The 20,738-nt window shown below is 50.7% G+C and overlaps 1 pseudogene; it reads left to right on the forward strand.

Moving 5' to 3' along the window:
* The first annotated feature begins 321 nt into the window (after nt 1–321).
* LOC120764602 (zinc finger protein 664-like) lies at nt 322–3,336 on the forward strand (annotated as a pseudogene).
* Nucleotides 3,337–20,738: the final 17,402 nt, after the last annotated feature.

A 20,738-nucleotide genomic window follows, 5' to 3' on the forward strand; every position in this document is an offset into this window, starting at 1 on the left:
CATTCCTTGTCCTGGTCCCGGTCCTTGTCCCTATTCCCGGACCAATTCTCGGTCTCGGTCCCGTAGTTCCGCTCCCTGTCCCCATTCCCGATCCCATTCCCGGCCCCATTCCCGGTCCCATTCCCGGTCCCTGTCCCCTCTCACCGGACACCACCACCATCTCTCCTGCTCTCTCCGCGGCCCTCCCGTCACCAAAGGAAACCCCGCGCTGCCCCCGCCCACCAATCACAGCGCGCGATCGCTCCCGTATTTGCATAACCACGCCCTTGGGTTTGCTTCTTCCCAGTTCCCTCCCAGTGCTCCCAGTAAGAGCGATGCTGGGGGGTAAAGCGCTCCCAATTCCTTCCCGCTGCTCTCAGGATCGTTCCCGGTGCTCCTGGGATCGCTCCCAGTGCCGCGCGGGGCGGGACCGCTTTGGAACCACCCCAGGACAGAGCGCGGCTGCTTTTGGGTGTCGGCACCGCCCGGGCCGGGCTGGGAGCGGAGGAGGAGCGGGAGGAAGAGGAGGGACAGAGGAGGACGAGGAAAGGCAGGAGCGGCACGAAGAGGAGGAGGGCCAAAAGAAGAGGAGAAGGGGGAGCAAGAGCAGCAGGACCCGAACGCGGTTCCTCCGCCCGCCCGCTCAGCCCGCATTTCCCCTGGCACCGGCAGCATCGCGCCCCCGGAACCCGCAGGTGAGCGGGGAGGGGGAGATGGCACCTAATCCATCGCGGGGTCTGTGGGAGGGGTTTTTTTCGGGGCAGGGGATGACTGTGTCTTGCAGGACCCCAAAGCCGAGGCGGAAATGGCCCTGGAGGGATCTTGGCCTGTGCCATGTGGCGATCGACCGGCACCGGCGGGCAGCGGGGCGATATCGGGTTTGGGGATGGCCGGGAGAGCCGGGGGGGAACGCGGGAGCCGCGGAGCGGGGAGAGCGCAGAGGGGCGATCCCGGAGCTGGGGGACCCACGGCAGCGTGGAGGGGTGGGAGGAGATTGGACATAAGCGGGCTCCAGGCCCCCCGAGGCTGAAAGGGGCGCTGACTTCTGCAGCTGCACTTGGGCAGCGGGGCCATCAAACCCGAAGCGCTGATCCCTTGTTTCCCCCCTATTCAGGCTTTCCCCTTCTAAAATCTTGGCCCGATGCAGAACGAGGATGCAGCGAGGAAGAGGGCCGGGGATCCCCAGGCAGGTGAGGAGGAAGTCAGTGCCCCTTTCCCCCTCTCTCCTGCTCCACCTCCCAGCCCAGAATGGCCTCTGGCTGCAGGACAACCCTGCTGCCGACACCGTCCTGCCGGGGATGCATTTGCAGGGATCTCCATCCCCTTCCCTGTGGCACGGAGGCAAATGCCATCATCTTCTTGTCCTTCATCCCCCAGACAGGGAGCTGAGGACGGAGTCCACGAAGGACAAATCCCCACACCAGATCCTCATGGAAGACGCTGTTTTAAGCAGCTCCACAGCGCAGGAATGCAACGGGGAGGAAAAGCCCCGGAGATCCCGCACGAGGAGCGGCTGCAAACGCAGATCACAGGGATCTGAGGAGGAAAGATCCACCCTGGGCCGGGGAGATGACTGGAGATGTGGCCAGAGCTCAGAGCTGGGGGTCCCTGAGCACCTTCACGGTGGAGAGAAGCCCCACAAGTGCTTGAAATGTGAGAAGAGCTTCAGCCACAGATCCTCCCTGATGCGCCACTGGGGAATCCACACTGGGGGAGAGGTCCTACAAGTGTGGTAAATGCAAGAAGAGGTTCCAGTCCACCTCCTGTCTCCTTAAGCATCAGCAGGCTCACACAGAGGAGAAGCCCTTCTGCTGCCTTGAGGAAAAGCCCTTCTGCTGCCTTGAGTGTGGGATGGGCTTCAAGTACAACTCCAACCTCGTCACCCACATGCGCATCCACACCAGGGAGAGCCCTTATGAGTGTGACCAATGCAAGAAGAGATTTCCCACCAGCTCCCGTCTCCTCGTACACCAGCGGATTCACACAGATGAGAAGCCCTTCTGCTGCCCCGACTGCGGGATGTGTTTCAAGCACAAGCCGTCGCTCATCAACCACCGGCGCATCCACACTGGGGAGAGGCCCTATGAATGTCCCGAGTGTGGAATGAGCTTCTCACAGAGCTCCACCCTGGTTGCCCACCAGAGGAGGCACACCGGAGAACGGCCCTACGAGTGTGTGGAGTGTGGGAAGAGCTTCAGGACGAGCTCTGAACTGATCATCCACCGGAGAAGCCACACAGGGGAACGGCCCTATGACTGTGATGAGTGTGGGGAGAGTTTCAGCCGGAGCTGCCACTTGATCTGCCACAAGAGGAGGCACAAGGCCCCTGTGGCCCACAAGAAATGGCCCAACGAGTGTGGGAAGTGTGGGAAGACCTTCAGGTGGAGCTCTGAACTGATTGTCCACCAAAGGAGCCACACAGGGGAACGGCCCTACGAGTGCAGGGAATGTGGGAAGAGATTCATGTCAAGGTCCCACCAGGTTGCCCACCAGAAGATCCACACAGGGGAACGGCCCTACAAGTGTGACCAGTGTAAGAAGACGTTTCCCACCAGCTCAAATCTCCTTGTACACCAGCGGATTCACACAGATGAGAGGCCCTTCCGCTGCCACGACTGCGGGAAGGGCTTTAAGAGCAATTTCACTCTCATCAGCCACCAGCGCATCCACACTGGGGAGAGGCCCTTTGAGTGTCCCAAGTGTGGGAAGAGCTTCTCGAGCAACTCAGCCTTGACCAAACACCAACAGAGGCACCTCTGAGGGAATCCCTGTCAGTGCCCTGAGAGCAGGAAGAGCTTCGTGTTCTGTTCCAACTCCATCCCCCATGGGAGGATCTGCACTGGATGATCCCCAGTGACCCCCGGTGGGCAGAGCCCTGGTGATCCGTGGTGCCAGTGATCTGTGTTGGGAAGACACCTGGCTGGGGGCTTCACATCCTCCTGGCTCCCTGTGGGCATCTGGACACATCCACAGACCAGCATCAGAAATCCATTGTGGAGAACGGTTTGTTGACTTCTAACCCCAGAAAAATCTCACTTCGCATCTTCTGGTGACATCAAGAAATGCTGCATGACCTTGGAGGTCTTCTCCCACATAAATCCATTGTTTCAATTCTCTCTGTCCCATGAACATCTTCCACAGCAAACAGGGACGGACTGGGTCAAAATCCACCATTTTGGATTCAGTGGGGTACCAACCCCTCCAAAAAGGTTTTCCCACTCACCCGAGCACATGGATGCTCTGCTGGCAGGGACACATAAATCCTTTTGTTTTGGCCTTGAAACAAAAAGGTTTCTGTTCATCTCTTTGAAAGCCCTGAAACTGGCGTCAAAATAAAGACATTGAACTAAGGCATGGATGGGGACATGTGGGGGACAAGGACATGGGTGGGGCCATTGGGGGACATGGATATGGGTGGGGACATAAACAGGGTCATGAACTAGGACAGCATCAATGCCACCACCTGTGCCACCACAGTGCCACCAGCACCTTCATCTCAGCCATGGCGAAGCGCTGCCCGATGCAGTTCCTGTCACCACGTCCCACTGTCACCACCGTGCTGTTCCAGCTGAATGTCACCCCCTGCCCAGGGTGGGACAGGGAACTTGTTCAGCTGGTGACAAATGTCCCGGAATCGAGTGACAGCCACCCAGGTGTCTCAGGGCCACTGTGCTCAGGGGACCCCAATCAACCCTGGGGACAGGGCAAGGGTCAGTGTCTCCTGTGGGGTCAGGTAGCCAACGCTGAGTGTCATTGGAGGGGTTCTGGTGGCAGCATCCCCACAGGTGTGGTGACATTGTCCCCTGATGAGTATCCTGATGGCATTGTGTCCCCTACTCTCCATATGTCCCCATGCCCCACTGGTTCTCTTTCACCTCTCTGTGTGTCCCTGTCCCCACTGTGAGTCCCTGTCCCCATCTCCCCTTTGTCCATGTCCCCTACCCCCAGTGTAGCCAAAGTCCCCGAGGTCCCAGGGCCATGTCCTTCAAGATGTCCCAGTGTCCCACAGGGTGTCCCCTTGTGCCTCAGGATGTTCCCGTGGCTGCTGCTGACACTGAGCATCTTCCACTGTCCCGTCACAGGTAGGGACATCCCACGACACCCTGTGACACTCCACAACATCCCATTGACACCCTTTGTCCTCTGATTTTGGGTCCTTCCCCTCTCCCCCATTTTAGGTCCTTTCCCCCTGTTTTGGGTCTCTTCTCCCTATTTTCTGTCTTTTCCTCTCTATTTTGGATCCTTTCCCTCTTTCCCCATCCTTTCCCCCAATTTTGGGTCCCTTCCTCTTGACTTTGGCACATTTTGGTGTGCAGCCCCCCACCTTCAACCCTCAGCCTCCATCCCCTGTCCCCACAGGCATGTCCCCAGCTGTGTCCCCAACTGTCCCCCCATGCCACATGGACTTGGTGCTCGCCATCCTGGATGCTCTTGAGTCCCCAGTCCAGGACTGTGGATCTCCTCTTCCAGGAAATTCAGAGCTGGACAGGCTTCCTGGGGACATCGATGGCCCCAGGGCTCGGGGTGGGTGGCCTGGTGGGGTTGGTGGGAGGGGGTTTGGGGTCATCTTGGGGCTAACCGTGGGTATTGTCCACTCTGCTGTGAGGAGCGGCCCCCAACCAGGGAGTCTGGGATGGACGAGGACAGGAGAGGTTGGATGCTGGTCCAGATGGACACCAGAGCCAGGGATCCCACTCTGGATGGGCGCTGGTCCAGATGGGCACCAGACCCACGGATTCCAGATGAACTCTGTTCTGGACAGCCCTGGCCCACCACCCTGACCCACCAGCCCATCGCAGCAGCCCCAACCCCAAAACCCCCCAAAATAAACCCAATATCAGAACATCAAAGCCAGTTGGTACGTGCAGAGCAAGGGGGAAACTGAGGCACAGGCTGGACATGACTGTGGTGATGGGAAGGGACATCATGACCCACCCTGGAGACCCCTAAATGAGCATGCACTCCCCAAATTGTCATCCAAGGACACTGAGCTGTCACATCGGGGGAACTCCAGGAGCCACCACAACTCTGCAGTCTCTTTGTGGGCTGACACACAGTGTCTCCCCTGGTGTCACCAGCGTGTCCTCAGTGGGAGAAGGGACATCACCTCGAGGACAAGGAGGAGAAGGAGAAGGAGGAGGAAGAGGTGAGGGTGTGACTGAAACTCCTGCCTGGTCACAGCGGGAAGCCGCGACAGGAACAGGGCCGAGCGCGTGCGCAGCAGCGGAGGTACCAAGGGGGACTGGGGATAGGGACACAGGGACAGTCCCCAAAGTCTCCAAGGTCACTTTGGGAAATGCAGTGCACAGGGGGTGCGGGGTCATGCGGTGTTCTCAGGGGGATGTGGGGGGTGGAAGTAGTGAGGGTGACCCCAGTAATGTTGTTCCCTCCCACCCCCCACCCCATCCTGTAGGATGTGGGCCACCCCCTGCTTTGGGGCGCTTGTGACAAATAATCTCATTAGTGCCGACACCACCTCCACATTCAGGGTGGGAATACTTACAGGGTCTCCCACCTCTTAATTTAACTGATCTGGAAATAACTTGGATATCCCAGTTGCCATGTATGGCACTGTTTGGTAGCAGTGTGCTGACCTTGACCATCTCTGCGTTCAATCCGGTTTAGGGCTATACACTCTACATCCTCTCATTCTCTTACTAAGATTCCCTACCTCTCATCTCCATCATCAAGCTCTGCCCAAGGCCTCCTCATACCATCGGACTTGGTGGTGAGCAGCACCACTGCCTGCAGCTTCTTTTCCTTCTCCTGATCATGCTCAGCAACAACACGGCCTTCCCCAAAGCCTGCTCTCCCTCTCCAGGGGATTTAAATCCCCTGAACAACAGACAGCCCTCTGCCTGTGGAACCAGGGCTTAGGAGGATCATTTACCCTTAGGAAAAGCCCTGGTTCCCAGGATCCCTGCACTTCCTCTTCTGCAACTTCTTTCTGCTCCCCAGCAGCTGCTGCCCACACTTCTGCTGTCTCTGCCTGCCCTTCCACAGCCTCTCCCTTTTCCTTAGGTGCCTCTTCTTCTCTTTCTTCCACTGCCTGCTCTCCTGCCTCTCCCTTTTCTTCCACAGCCACTTCTCCAGCTTCCTCTCCTTGTCCCACACTTCTTTTTCTCCTTCTCCTCTGTCATGGGTTAGTACAGTTTGGTTTTTTAGTTATAGAGGAATGTAGTATGATTTTCTGGGTCAGGACCTGGAAATTGCTTTAGAAAGGACAGGGACCTATCAGAGGGTTAGTTGGAATATTGGCATCTGTTTTGACCACTGAAAATTGTTGGCTATGACTTTGGGAAGTACCATATAAACCCCCTTGGTTTGCTGTAGGTGGGTCTTTTTCCTTTTTTCCTTTGGCCAGAGAGAGACAGGTAACATCCAGCTGGGCCTGCTGGTCTCCCCTTTTTGGGGCGGAGCTGGCCTGAGGCCTGGCCGGATTCCATCGGCTCCCGGGTGTGGGGGGAAGGAGAGGTTGTTGCTTTACAACAACTACCTTCTCTAAACTTCCCGGGAGCAGACAGAGATCTCTGCTGGGCCCCTGATAAGAGCTATAGGCACCATCTAGGCTGAGGCTGCCCCAATTTACACCAAGGGGTGGGCTGAGAAGGCATTTATGATCCTGCCTGGTTTTTTTTTGTGATTCCGGACTGGCCGGGTGCTCTGATCTCTGATGTTTTTGTGAGTTCTTCCTCCCTCATCAGCTCGGCCTTGAACATCTAACACCATGAGCTACAGAGGAAGAGACAAAGACTCTGGGCAGATTTAACCCTTTCCTGGCAACATGAAGCTTCCAGAGCTTGGCCCTTCTCTGAGAGAGTAAGAAAGGACAGAGTGAACATAAAGAACAAATAGCATGAAGTCAGTAGAGTGAAAGTGAAAAGACTGTTGGAACAGGGGGTTGAAGAGTTGGTTGTTCCATTCTTATTTGAGCCCATGGAAATGAACTCTATATTTAGATTATTCCTTTAAATCATGGAAAATATATGCATTTGGGGAGATGATTGTTTAGATTTGTGTATGGATTTGAGCAAAGGTGTTTGTGATGGACTAAGTAATATTAATCCTATAAGATGCTTAAACAGAGATAAAGATGAGAAGCTCTCTGCGCCAGTGAAGAAGGGAGAAGATATCTTTGTATCTTGAGATGAAAAATCCTTTGCTTTGGAGTTATTCATCTTTAAAAAGTGACACCCCAGTATGCAAAAGTCTACGACCCATGACCCATAAGCAGCTTGGGAACCTGCTAATGGGAGGGGTCACAAAGGCAGGTTTCTCCAGGCGGTTGTTTTTGTGACAGTTAAAAACCCACAAGAGACTCATTCTAAGTTGTCAGTGGGATCCATGACTCTGAGAGAGACTTTTCCCCTAAAGAATTGATGAAAGACTATTGTCAGATAGTGAAACTGACTGAAAATTACAAGTTTTGTCTCTTTATGTTGTTTTGTAAGAAAGTGAACAGTTTGTAAAGGGAGGGAAGAGTGTTTTTGAAGTTTCATTCTCTTTTAGTTTTTTTCCAACTTTCTTATTCTGTTCTTTTAGTGTGTGTAAATAAAACTATTTGTTCATTTTTAAGGTTGAGCCTGCTTTGTTTTTCTCCTAGTCTCTCTCCCACAGAAAAACAGTGAGTACTAAGACCAGAATTTAGTGAACGTGAAACCACTACATCCTCATCCTCCTCACCCTACGGATTCCTGTCCTGACTTCGTCACTCTCCTGGCTTCTAAAAGTTCCCAAGCCTGATCTCACCTCTCCCTTTCACCCACTAATTCTTCCTGCACTTTCCTAACTCTTAACTCTTCCTGATCTGAACTGCTGTCCATGTCCTTGTGCTCACCCTTTGTGCTGGCTCCTCATCCTGTCCATGTACCCAAAATTTCTTCCAATGCCTTCTCCTGCTCTGCAGCCTTATGCAGCCCAAGGTGCATTTGTCTGCTAAGGCCCCTTCCATAATCAGCAGAGATTCCAATTTTGCTCTCTCATCTTGCTCTCCATCCAAATGTTTTAGCAAGGAGTCATGAATCCCTTTATCCTTTTGAGCTGCCATTGATGCCTTAGGATTTCAGCTTTTTTATTTTTTGTATATTTGCAATCCAGCAATTCTTTCGTGTATAACTCTAAACTCCATACAGAGTGTTTTCTGCTGCCTCCTCATTTTGGTCAGACAAAACAATTCCTCTCCAGGCCTGGGAATCAAGGACACCTCACTGTCTCAGGCCCTGAGAAATATAAACAAAAGTGAGCTGGGGTGAGGAAAGCTGGGGTAAATTACTTCATTACCTGAAGCTGTAGTTGGAAGATTAACCCCCAATGTGCAAATGGACCAAAGTTATAAAAGTATGAAAACCTGAGACCCGTCGTCCATTTTTGGGTGTAGCCCCTGGGGGGGCTTTGTCTGCCTGAAATGTGCATGAGGACCCTTCAACAAATACAACTGCTTTTTATTCCCTTAATTTTGTCTGGCCTCTGTTTTTAGGTAGTCCCAAAAAGGCATCAGTCCAATGCCCTCTCTTTTCCCTCCTCTCCCTCACCTTTCCTATCGTGCCCTGAATCCCCAACTCCTACCTCCAATCTTGGTTTGTGGGGTCCCACTCCCCTCCCACTCCTTTTGGGGATCCCACCCCACTTTTCCTCCCTCTCCCCCACATTTCCTATGGCCTCCCCTATCCCGTACTCCACGCTCACCCAAGTTCCCTTGGCTCCCAGCTGAAGGGTCTCCCAGCACCACCAGTATGGCCCCAGCTGCTCCCACAGGCCCCATCCGCAGCTCTGGGCAGGTGCTGACACCCCAAAAGCAGCCGTGCTGTGCCGTGGGAGGATCCAAGATCATCCAGCACTGCTTGATGCTATCTGAAGAAATGATTTGACAGAGCAGGTGAGACATTTTTGGAGTTTAAAGTCAACGGATCTCCTGTTCCCAATCAATTTCTGATGTCTCTGTCCACATGCATGTTCCTTCCTTTGCATTCATCCAGGTGCCTGCGAAGAACCAACCAGGTGTCTTCCCAACATGGATCACCGGGAATGTGGGACACCAGAGCCCATCCAATGGGGGTCCTCTGATGGGGGATGGAGTTGTGCAGTGCACAAAGCTCTTCCTGCAGTCGGGGCCCTCACAGGGCTTCCCTTACCAGTGGCTCTGTTGGTGTCTGGTCAAGTCAGAGCTCCTGGAGAAGCTCTTCCCACACTCAGGACGCTCAAAGGGCCTCTCCTGGTTGTGGATACACCAGTGGGTGAGGAGGCTGAAGTTGCAGGTGAAGCCCTTCCCACAGTCGAGGCAATGGAAGGGCCTCTCTCCTGTGTGTGTGTGCTGCTGCTTGAGGAGATGAATGGCTCCAAGCCTTCTTCCCACACTTGGAACGCTCACAGGGCCATTCCCCAGTGTGGATCTTCTGGTGGGAGGTCCAATTGGACCTAACGCGAGGCTCTTCCCACATTCCAATCACATGTCAGGCCATTCCCCGGTGTGCATGTGCCAATGGTGATGAGGCTGGAGCTGTCTCTGAAGCTTTTCCCACACTGCATACAGTTGTAGGGTCATTCTCCAGTGTGGATCTTCTGGTGCCAGAGCAGGTGGGAATTGTTACTGAAGTTCCTCTCCACATTCCCAGCACTTACAGGGCCATTCCCTAGTGTGCACCCACTGGTGGTAGAGGAGGTTGAAGCTCCAGTTGAAGAGCTTCCCACATTCCAAGCACTTGTGGGGCTTCTGTCCCACATGAAGCTGCTGAGGTACCAGCAGGTCCGAGCTCTCGTGAAAGCTCTGGCCATGTCCCCAGCCTAGGGAGGGTCTTTCTTCCTTGAAGCACCCTGAGCTGGGTTTGGAGCCCGTCCTCATGCAGGATCTCCAGGGCTTTTCCTGCCCCTTCGATTCCTGTGTCACAGAGCAGAATGGCTCAAAACGCCCTCTTCCACATTGTTCTGCCATGGGTATTTGTCCTCCCTGGTCTCCGACCTCAGCTTCTTGTCTTGGGGAGGAAGGACAAAGAGAGGAGGGGATTTGCCTCTGTGCTAGAGGGAAGGGGAAGAAGATCCCCCCAATGTGGAGGCCAGTGCACCTCCTAAACCAGAGCATCTGTGACTCCCTTGGAGGAGTGTCCCTTATTTGGAACAAGTCCCTTCATATTAGGAGGAGAAGAAGCTGCCCTCTCCCAGAGTTCTTTGGGTTTTGTTCAAATGCACCCCAGTTCTGCTCTCCCATTTGGCCCGTTGGCCTCCCTGCCCCTTTCTCCCTTGCATGTCCTTCCCTCAAATGTTCTCCCTTCCCCGAGGCCCCATTGGCCCTGATTTGGTGCAATCCTCCATCCATGTTCCACCCCTCTTCCCCCTATTGGTTTTCCTTGTGCCTTACCCTGCCTCTGCACCACTTTCTCCCTCACCCATTGAACCTTGTTCTCAGCTCCACCCCTGATACCTCATATGTAAACTCCGGTCCCTCACTTGTGCTCCTGTCTTCTGTCCCTGGACCACTTTATGTGAACATGGAATAAAAACCTCTCAGTGGAACTCTATACAAAGACCCTCCCCTTTCTTACTGATGAGGGATTTATTATAGCTATCCAGTGTGAGTATTGAGTGATTGAGTTAGTGGTGACTCCTGGTGGCTCTCCACTTGGGAATGCTTTGGAGGGTTGTGGCACCTTTCTACCTCCACCCATTGCAACACCCCAATGTGTCCCAAGCAGTAAGGCATCAGCAGCGGGGTTGTCCTGCAGCCAGGGGCCATGCTGGGCTGGGAGATGGAGCAGGAGAGAAGCAAAAAGGCGCTTACCTCACCTCACCTGCCTGGGCCTCCAGGGCCATCTTCTTCTTCCTCACAGACTCCTCCTCCTCCATCCAGTCAAGCTGTGGGAATGAGAAGTCTTAAGAGGGGGAGAAAAAAAGGTGTGGGAGCATTTGGTTAAGGATTCCTCCTGCCCAAACCCATCTCTAGAAGTCACCAGGCATTTTGTGTCCATAAAACCATCCAGACCACCAAGATTCAGCCCATAAAGACTCCAGACCACCACGATTTAGCTGAAAAAGCCCTTGGAAATACCATTATTGGATGGATCATGATCAACCCAAAAGAAACCTCCCCAAGAGTTCCTCCTCTCTGGTCTCTCCACTTTGGACTTCAGGGGCTCCTGCATGAATTGAGGGTTCTCCTCTCTGGGGTCCCCACCCTCTCCAACCACACTCCAACTCCAAGCCAACTACACTCCAACAGAGAAGGAAATTTTAGCAGCCTATGGAGGAGTCCAAGCCGCCTCAGAGGTAAGAGGCACTGAAACACAACTCCTGCTGGCACCTCAACTACCAGTGCTGGAGTGGATGTTCAAAGCAGAGGTTCCCTCTACCGACCTTTTACGATCTGCTAATGCAAGTGGGGGTTGTGTTGGTTCTTTTATCAATCTCAGAGCGCAAAAGACACAGCAGGGGACAACAACAGTTTACTCAACAACCATGCACTTTTATTGAGTGCCATCACAGTATGCGATAGAGGGAGAGGAAGAAAGAGAGAGAGAGGATTATAGCTACCAAGAAAGAAGAATGGAGTCCTTGTGGCAATGCCAATAGACGTGTCTTCCCATGGGGTGTTCACAAAATGGGGTTAACTCAAGGGGTCCTTTTTATAGTCTTTGTCAAAGCGACAGGCAGTTGGCCAAAGGGTGGGGAGAACCTTTGAGAGAACAGGTACGGGACAGACCAGTCCTCTGCAACAAGCACAGCCAGTCCACCGTGACCTGCCCGTTGTTCTTGCACGGGTTCCCATGGGGATTCACACCAGTTTTTTGGTCCAGCAAACACTCCTGCAGGCAACACTTGGCAGACATCCCACCTCAGCCAGGCCAGAACTCCTGTGTTGGGGTTTCAGGGTTTCATTCTCTGTCCTTGGTGAAGGTCGTGAGGCCGATGAAGGATCTTCGGACCATCTCTTATGCCACCATGCCAGCAATGCCACATGGAGTAAGTGGACTGCTCTTATCACACAGTGCACCCCTATTGGAAAACTGAATCGGCTTGGGATTTTGGAGATAATTACAAATTGGCCAGAAGGAGAAAACTTGAGTCTCACTGATGAAGAAGAACAAGAGCAAGTGACACGGGCTGAAGAAGCTCCACCATACAACCAACTTCCAGCAGAAGAAACACGTTACGCTCTTTTTACAGATGGTACTTGTTGCATTGTAGGGATGAAAGTGGCAAGCAGTTGTATGGAGTCCCACACAACACGTCGCAGAAGCTACTGAAGGAGAAGGTGGGTCAAGCCAAGTCACTGAGCTCAAAGCCATTCAATTGGCCCTGGACATTGCTGAAAGACAGAAGTGGCCAAAGCTCTACCTCTACACTGATTCCTGGATGGTAGCCAATGCTCTATGGGGATGGCTGGAGAAGTGGAAAAAGGCCTACTGGCAGCGTAGGGGAAAACCAATCTGGGCTGCAGATGAGTGGAAGGACATAGCCACTCGGGTAGAGAAGCTACCTGTGAAAGTCCGTCATGTAGATGCCCATGTCCCCAAGAGGGCTAATGAGAAGCACTGAAACAACGAGCAGGTAGATCAGGTTGCAAAGATAGAGGTGTCAAAAACAGACTTAGATTGGCAACACAAGGGAGAGTTGCTCCTGGCTCAATGGGCCCATGATGCCTCAGGTCATCAGGGCAGAGATGCCACCTATAAATGGGCATGAGACCAAGGGGTGGATCTAACCATGGACAGTATTTCTCAGGTTATCCATGACTGTGAGATGTGTGCTGCCATCAAGCAGGCCAAGCCGGTGAAGCCCCTATGGTATGGCGGGCGGTGGTCCAAGTATAAGAGTGGGGAAGCCTGGCAGATTGACTACATCACCCTTCCCCAAACCCGCCAAGGCAAGCAGTCCAAATATAACTATGGGGAGGCCTAGCAGATTACACTGCCCCAGACATGCAAGGTAAATGCTATTTATTCACAATGATAGGAGCCACCACAGGATGGCTGGAGACCTACCCTGTGCCTCTGTTGAGAGCTTATCAGAGCAGTGGCTTGCAGAAAAGGGACATGACATGATTAAACTAGTAAGAATTTAGGCCTCAAGGATATGCTATCCTTGAAGGAAGGCTTAGGTGAAGAACAGGATGTAAGCCGGATGTGAAATTAGTCAAGTATGGGAAAACTAAAGATATGATGTACTGACTTTAACTGTTTTGCAAAAATTAAGGTCGTCGCTAAGTAATGCTTGCGTTAATTAGTTATGTCCAATGATGAGCTTGGCTTTTGCAATATGTATGAGCTAATTATGAAAAGTATAAAAATGTAATGCAACCTTAATAAAGTGAGATCTGCTGACCATGACAGCATGAGGCATTTCTCCCGCGGCTCCGGTAACCCGACCCCGACATCTGGTGCCCAAACAGGCTTCTCCCCCTCCCTCCTCAGAGCTGCGTTGGGCTCAGGTCCTCTGCGACGGTGATTTTTTCACCCGGGGTGAGCACATAGGTGTGCCCTGCTGACACACGCTGCCGACGCCTGGAGGGTTGCGACGGTACCGGTGAGCATGGACAGGCAAGCAGCGTATGATCTCTTCGCTTCCCTTTTAAAAAGGCGGGGTGTGAAGGGTCTTGATTTAGATAAGGATCTTCCTTCTCTCCTGGGGCATGCTGCCTCTTATGGGTTCTTTGCTAACCCTCATGCTGTGCATGAATTAGCAGAATGGCGTAAATATGGGGACAAGTTGTGGGAATTAGTTTTAGATGATGATAAACCTGCCAAGAAAATGAGCAAGTTTTGGAAGATTGTACAGAATGAACTGCTTAAATGTGAGGCTGAGAAGCAGGCGGTTGTAGCTGCTAAGGAAGCACAGGGGAAAAATAAGATTTATTATGGTCACCCTTCTGATCCTAATCTCCCGGGGGTGGCTTTTGTTGACTTGCCCCCACCACCGCCGCCGCCGACGGCCCCGCCACTGCCCTCTAATGCCGACCCCCTGTCTCCCACGCCTCCTGACCCCCCCGCCATGGAGCCGTTCCCCGGAACCCTTTCGGACCTCGCGGAGGCTATGGCACAGGGCAGGAGAGAGACATGGGTGGCTCTGGCGCAACAGGGGTGGCAAAGGGAAGACCCTGAGCTTGCGGCGGCTGCCCAAGAACAGATTGATACTTGCGCTTTTCCTGTTATTTTTCAACCTAATCCGCAAGGGGGCCAAAGAGCTGAGCTTGTAAATCTTGACTGGAAGCTGCTTTCTCAGCTTAGAGCTACTGTAGCCAGCTACGGAGTTACGAGTGAGCCTGCTAAACAAATGTTAGAGTTTTTGTTTAATGCCAACCTCCTTTTGCCATCGGACATTAGAGGGATCTCTAAACTTATTTATACGCCACATCAGCGGCTACTATTTGAGGCTCGCTGGCGAGAAGAGGCAGCCATGAGTGCTGCCTTGCCGCGACCTCAGGGTGATCCCTTGACAGGACTTACAATGGATGAACTCATGGGGCAAGGACCATTTCATCGAATCGAGGCACAGGTAGCTTTAGGACAGGAGAAGTTAAGAGAGGCTATGGCAGTAGCAAGAAGAGCGATGGGCAAAATCAGAGCTCCAGGCGGTACCCCCATATATATGGGAATCAAACAAGGTAGAGATGAACCCCTAGGATCTTTTGTTGATAAAATAATTGAAGCATTAAGCAAGGCAGGTATTGCTGATCATATGCAGGATGCTTTAGTTAAGCAATGTATTTTACAAAATGGGAATGCTAATACCTGTTCCCTTATAGCTGCAACCCCAGGTCATTGGAATGTGCAGGATTTGTTAGACAAAGCTGAATCCATGCCTTCAGGCACTCAAGTTTTTATGGTAGAAGCTCTTCAGAAAATAGGGGAGGGACTGCAGCAACAAGCGCAGGCTTTTAGGGAGCAAACCACCTCAGCACATACTCAGGTTTTAGCTGCCCTCGCACCCCTCCAAGCAGCGACGGCGCGTCAGCGCTCTAATACAGGAGGAAGAATGAAATGTTTTCGCTGCGGAAAATTGGGGCATATCCGTCGTGAGTGCAACGCTACCGGTATCTGGTGCGAGAAATGCCGCTCTAACACCCATAACAGTGCCGCCTGTGCCCGGTCCGGATCGGGAAACTGCAAAACCAGCGCGAAGTTGGGCCGCGCCAAGACACAAGTAGCTCCAGCTGCTCTGCCGACAACCAGCTCGTGCCAGCAACCTCCGGCAGCCTCGGACTGGACCTAGCAGCAGCAGTAACTGTTACCTTGTTTAACAACAGCCCACATGTCGTTTCTACCGGAGTTTTTGGCCCCATTATTGTTAATGGACAGCCTACAGGAGGACTTATTTTAGGTCGCTCATCGGGATCGGTGCTAGGCCTGTTTATTGAACCAGGAGTTGTAGACCTGACTCCGAAGGAGAAATTTTTGTTATTGCCAGTACTCCTTATCCACCAATGAAAATTCTAAAGGGTCAGAGGATTGCTCAATTTGTACCTCTGCCACAATTGACTGCGAACATTTCGCCAGGATCCAAGGAGCCACAGTTTTACCGCAAGGCATGCGCAATTCACCTACATTGTGTCAACTATATGTTGATACAGCCTTACAGCCTGTCAGGAGAGCCTTACCTGACACAATCATTTATCATTACATGGACGATATTTTGTTTGCTCAGAGTAACCCATTTGATGTATCCCAAGTACAATTTATTGTCGCTACATTGACTGACTATGGTTTAACTGTGGCCAGAGAAAAAATTCAACTACAAGCCCCATGGAAATATTTGGGATGGACCATCACGCAAAAACAAGTGCGCCCACAAAAACTTACCATTCAGACTGAACCGACTACCCTACATGAAGCGCAGCAATTGTTAGGGGATTTACAGTGGCTCAAGCCCATAGTAGGCATCCCAAATACACTTTTAGAGGAACTGCGTCCCCTGCTAAAAGGTACTAACCCATCTACTCCTATTACACTGACACCTCAACAGAAAACTGCGCTTCAAAACATTTTATGGTGTGTTGCCAACGGTTTCGTTACACGCTATAACCCCTCCAGCCCCATTTCTTTAACAATCTGGAATAGCAAAAATCATTTGCTAGGGGCAATTATGCAGGAAAAGAAAACGGGGGAGAGCGCAGAAAAGGGGAAAGACTTAGGAATAATAGAATGGTTAAGCCCTCCTTTGCAGCAAAGAAAAACAATAACACAAAAAATTGAAAAATTAGCTGGCTTAATTGTCAAAGGCCGTCTTCAAGCAATCGAACTTAGTGGCAAAGAGCCTGATGCAATACAACTACCAATGGAAAAAGCATCTTTGGACTGGTTCTTGCTTAACTCTAATAACCTTGCTGAAGCACTATTGCAATCACCCAGTTTGACTACTACAGGCCCCCTCAAACCAAAATTGTTGCATTGGTTCGGAGAATGGCAGCTGATAACTAAGCCGTTAAGAGAAGATCACCCCATTCCTGGAGCAACTACAGTGTTTACTGATGCCGGGAAGCGTTCCCGCCGAGCAGCGGCGACATGGAATGAAAATGGACAATGGCACGATCACATTATCCTGGCAACACCACAAGATAACCTTCAAACATTGGAACTCCTAGCTGTCCTATGGGTGTTCCAAACCTTTTGGGGACCCGTTAATGTTGTTTCTGATTCTCTTTATGTGGTTGGAGTTGCTTCCAGGATTGAAGACGCTAGCCTAAGGGAAGTAAATAATCCTCGATTGGGTGAACTGTTTGTACAGCTCCAACGAACTTTACAAATGAGAGAATGTCCGTATGCTATTATGCATGTCAGAAGCCACAAATGGACAGAAGGTTTAGGAGAAGGGAACGCTCGAGCTGACCGATTAGTGGCTATTAGTCAGCAAACTGTTTTGCCCCGCACCTTACAAGCCAAAGAGAGCCATAATATTTTTCATCAGAATGCAAAAGGGCTAGCACGAGAATTCAATATTTCAGTTAATGAAGCAAGGGCGATTATTAGAATATGTTCTGTGTGCAGCCATCATAACGGAGGGGTGGGATTAGGATTAGGGGTAAATCCGAAAGGATTGTCTCCAAATGAACTATGGCAAATGGATGTCACGCATGTTCCTGCTTTCGGGAGGCTTAAGTATGTGCATGTCACCATCGATACATTTAGTCACTATTTGTGGGCTACAGCACAAGCAGGGGAACAAGCCAAACATGTTGAAAAGCACCTTAACAGCTGTATTGCAGTAATGGGTGTACCTCAGAACATTAAAACAGATAATGGGTCGGCATACTGTAGCCAGCGCATACAACAACACATGCAGTTTTGGAATATTAAGCACACACGGGGAATCCCGCATGTATCCACGGGCCAGGCTGTAGTGGAGAGGGCTAACGGGACCTTGAAACGCTATTTGCTCAAATTCTCAGACATTACAGATCCAAAAGAGAAGTTATTGAGATGCTTATTTGTGTTAAACCATTTGCGTCTTTTTGGAGATAGGACAGTCCCTCCTGTTATTACCCACTTCCAGACAGCGTCCCCTCCCACACCGCCTATTTTTGTCCAGTATAGGGACCTAAAAACAGGAATATGGCAGGGCCCTGCACAAGTGCTTTACTGGGGCCGAGGATATGTTTGTGTTTCGTCCCCAACAGGTCCCGCCTGGATTCCTGCTAGATGGACGTGAGCCGCAATAAATGAACAGCCCCAAAGGGAGGAGGCTTCATCGCTTAAGAAAGACGCTCCAACCACTGCTGATACAGGCTGACAGCCTGTCGGGACTGACTGGGACTCAGTTCGTGATTAACTCTGAAGAAGACGTGCAGTTTAGACTTCTTCCAGCTTTAAATGCTTGTTTGCGCTGTTTGCCACGGTGCTGTTTGAACTGTAATCAAATTAATCATAGTGCTTGGCTTAAGCTTTTATGTGGCAATTGCAGAAAAAATTATTGGATTTCACAGGGAGCTTTGGGAAGAGGACTGTGGTGTTTGACTTGTTCATTTGAGTGGCAGAGAGATTCCCCTCAAAGAGCGTTAATAGAACTGACAGGGCTGCCATAGATTTTTTGCTTTTGGCTCAGGGTCATGGGTGCGAAGATTTCGAAGGTATGTGTTGCATGAATATATCGGATCACTCTGAGTCTATTCATAAAAAATTACAGGATTTAAGAGATAATATGAAGAAGCTAACTGTCACATCAAATTCCTTAGACAAGTGGTTGAATTCCTTAGGAATAACAGGATGGCTTGAAGGATTGATTAAAATGTTTGCCGGCCCTGTGCTTTTGTTATTGTTAGTGTTGCTTTTAGGACCATGCATTTTCCAATGTATACAACGCATGATAATGTCAATGGTAGAGAATGTAAAAATGTCGATATTTGCCATAAAAGAAAACGGGGGAAGTGTTGAGAGCTTATCAGAGCAGTGGCTTGCAGAAAAGGGACATGACATGATTAAACTAGTAAGAATTTAGGCCTCAAGGATATGCTATCCTTGAAGGAAGGCTTATGTGAAGAACAGGATGTAAGCCGGATGTGAAATTAGTCAAGTATGGGAAAACTAAAGATATGATGTACTGACTTTAACTGTTTTGCAAAAATTAAGGTCGTCGCTAAGTAATGCTTGCGTTAATTAGTTATGTCCAATGATGAGCTTGGCTTTTGCAATATGTATGAGCTAATTATGAAAAGTATAAAAATGTAATGCAACCTTAATAAAGTGAGATCTGCTGACCATGACAGCATGAGGCATTTCTCCCGCGGCTCCGGTAACCCGACCACGACATGCCTCACGCTACGGCTCCTAACACCATTCTAGGCCTTGAAAAGCAAGTTCTTTAGAGGCATGATACTCCTGAGAGGATTGAGTCAGACAATGGAACTCATTTCAAGAACAGCCTTATCAACACCTGGGCTAGGGAACATGGCAATGAGTGGGTGTACCATATCATGCACCAGCTTCAGGGCAAGTGGAGAGGCACAATGACTATTAAAAACCACCCTGAAAGCACTGGGTGGGCGAATCTTTCAAAAATTGGGAGCAGCATCTAGCAAAGGCCACCTGGTTAGTTAACACACATGGCTCCACCAACAGAACAGGCCCTGCCCCGTCTGAGTTCTTGCATACAATAGACGGAAATAAAGTCCCTGTAGTACATGAAGTTTGTTACGGAAGACAGTTTGGATCAAATCTGCTTCAAGTACAGGCAAACAGACAAATCTGTGGATTGTCTCTGCTCAGGGACCAGAAAGATGGAGCCACAAAATGTGTACCTCAGGGACATCTGATTGTTGGATGAGAACCATGTGTAAATATCACTGTTTGCTGAATGTCAATGCCATTGTCTGTATATAGCTGTATACTGTATATATATATATATATATATATATATATATATATATATATATACACACATGCATGTACAAGGTATGTGTGTGCAGAGTTAGCATTTGTTTAGTTTTGATAGTAAGTTGATGATATGGGGATAATCCGTGGACTGAGTGTCCTAGGGTGACTTTATAATGTTTGTATCCCCAACCATCTCTTCTGTTTGTGCTCTATATTGTGCTTTGTACCTTTAAGACTGGTTTTGGGAGTGAAGCGGGGAAAGACGAACCGCCAAGGTTGTTTTGAAAAAACTGCCTGACTCCTCCACATTCTTCTCCAGACTGAGTGATTGGCTGAGGCTCGGAAAGACTGCAGGACAGAGATCTTTTTGCTTTTAGTTAGTGTTGGGGGTTAGGTTTGGTTTTGGGTTTTTTCCCTATAGAACTTTTCCCCCCATAAGTTGCAAAGAGATTAAACACTAATGCTTAGAGGGTTCTTGACCCACACAAAAGAAGTGGCCAAGGGTGGGAGAAGATCAGGTAGGTTTGGGGGAGGGAAAGGCACAGCGCTCTGGGAGCTGGGTGTGCTTTTCTCATTCTCTTGGCATCGGAGAGGTCGGGCGGGCAGCTCTTTTAATACGTGAGGAGTCCACTGTTAACGGAGGGTCTGGTCCTGGGAATTCTACCACCATCCATCATCTGTTGGAGTGCCCAGGAATTCGGAGCTCCTTCGCCTGCCCCGCTGGAGCTGGGCCAGCCCTGTCTGGCTGTCACGACTTCTTCAGCACTGCTCACTTTGCTGGGACACCCCCTTTTTGCCTGCTGGGACACCCCCCTACCTGCCAGGAACCCTCGCTGTTCCATCCATCAGTCTGGGAGTGTCCCACCGTTCCAGCGTGGTGCTCTTGGGGAGGGGCCCAAGAGATCAGACTGCCCCAGGCTTGTGAAACAAAGCCCCTTGAGGTTCTTGGTTCTGTTTATTATTAATGCTGTAGTTGTTGTTGTTTGTTTGCCTTGTTATACTTACTAGTAAAGTACTGTATTCCTTTTCCCATAGCTCTGACTGAAAAGCCTCTTCAATCTTCTAATTGTAATAACTTAGAAGGAAGGGATTGGAATTCCCCATTCCTAGAGAGGCCCTGCCCCTCCCTGGCAGATACCAGTCTTTCAAACCAAGACAGAATTTGCTACCCAATGTGGGGCACGAGGGAATTTAGAGGAAAAAGGAATAACAGTTCTTAAGTGCCCACATTCTTGTGTACCGGATATCATGTAGTCTGGCTTACCCTGGCTCCGGTGGCATGTGGTGGTGACCGTATTTGTCCCATTTGCAGGCCCTTATCTAAACACGGGCCCTGTAACTAAGGCTACTGTGGCTGTCATCCAGTTTGCTATATCGGTTAACAAGATGAGGAATTTGTGGATTTTTAACTTCCTCTGGAAGGCAGGCACATGGATTCAGGGCTATCATACACTAACTGTGTGTTTC

The sequence above is a fragment of the Hirundo rustica genome, chromosome 32 (assembly GCF_015227805.2).
Source record: "Hirundo rustica isolate bHirRus1 chromosome 32, bHirRus1.pri.v3, whole genome shotgun sequence".
Lineage (NCBI taxonomy): Eukaryota > Metazoa > Chordata > Aves > Passeriformes > Hirundinidae > Hirundo > Hirundo rustica.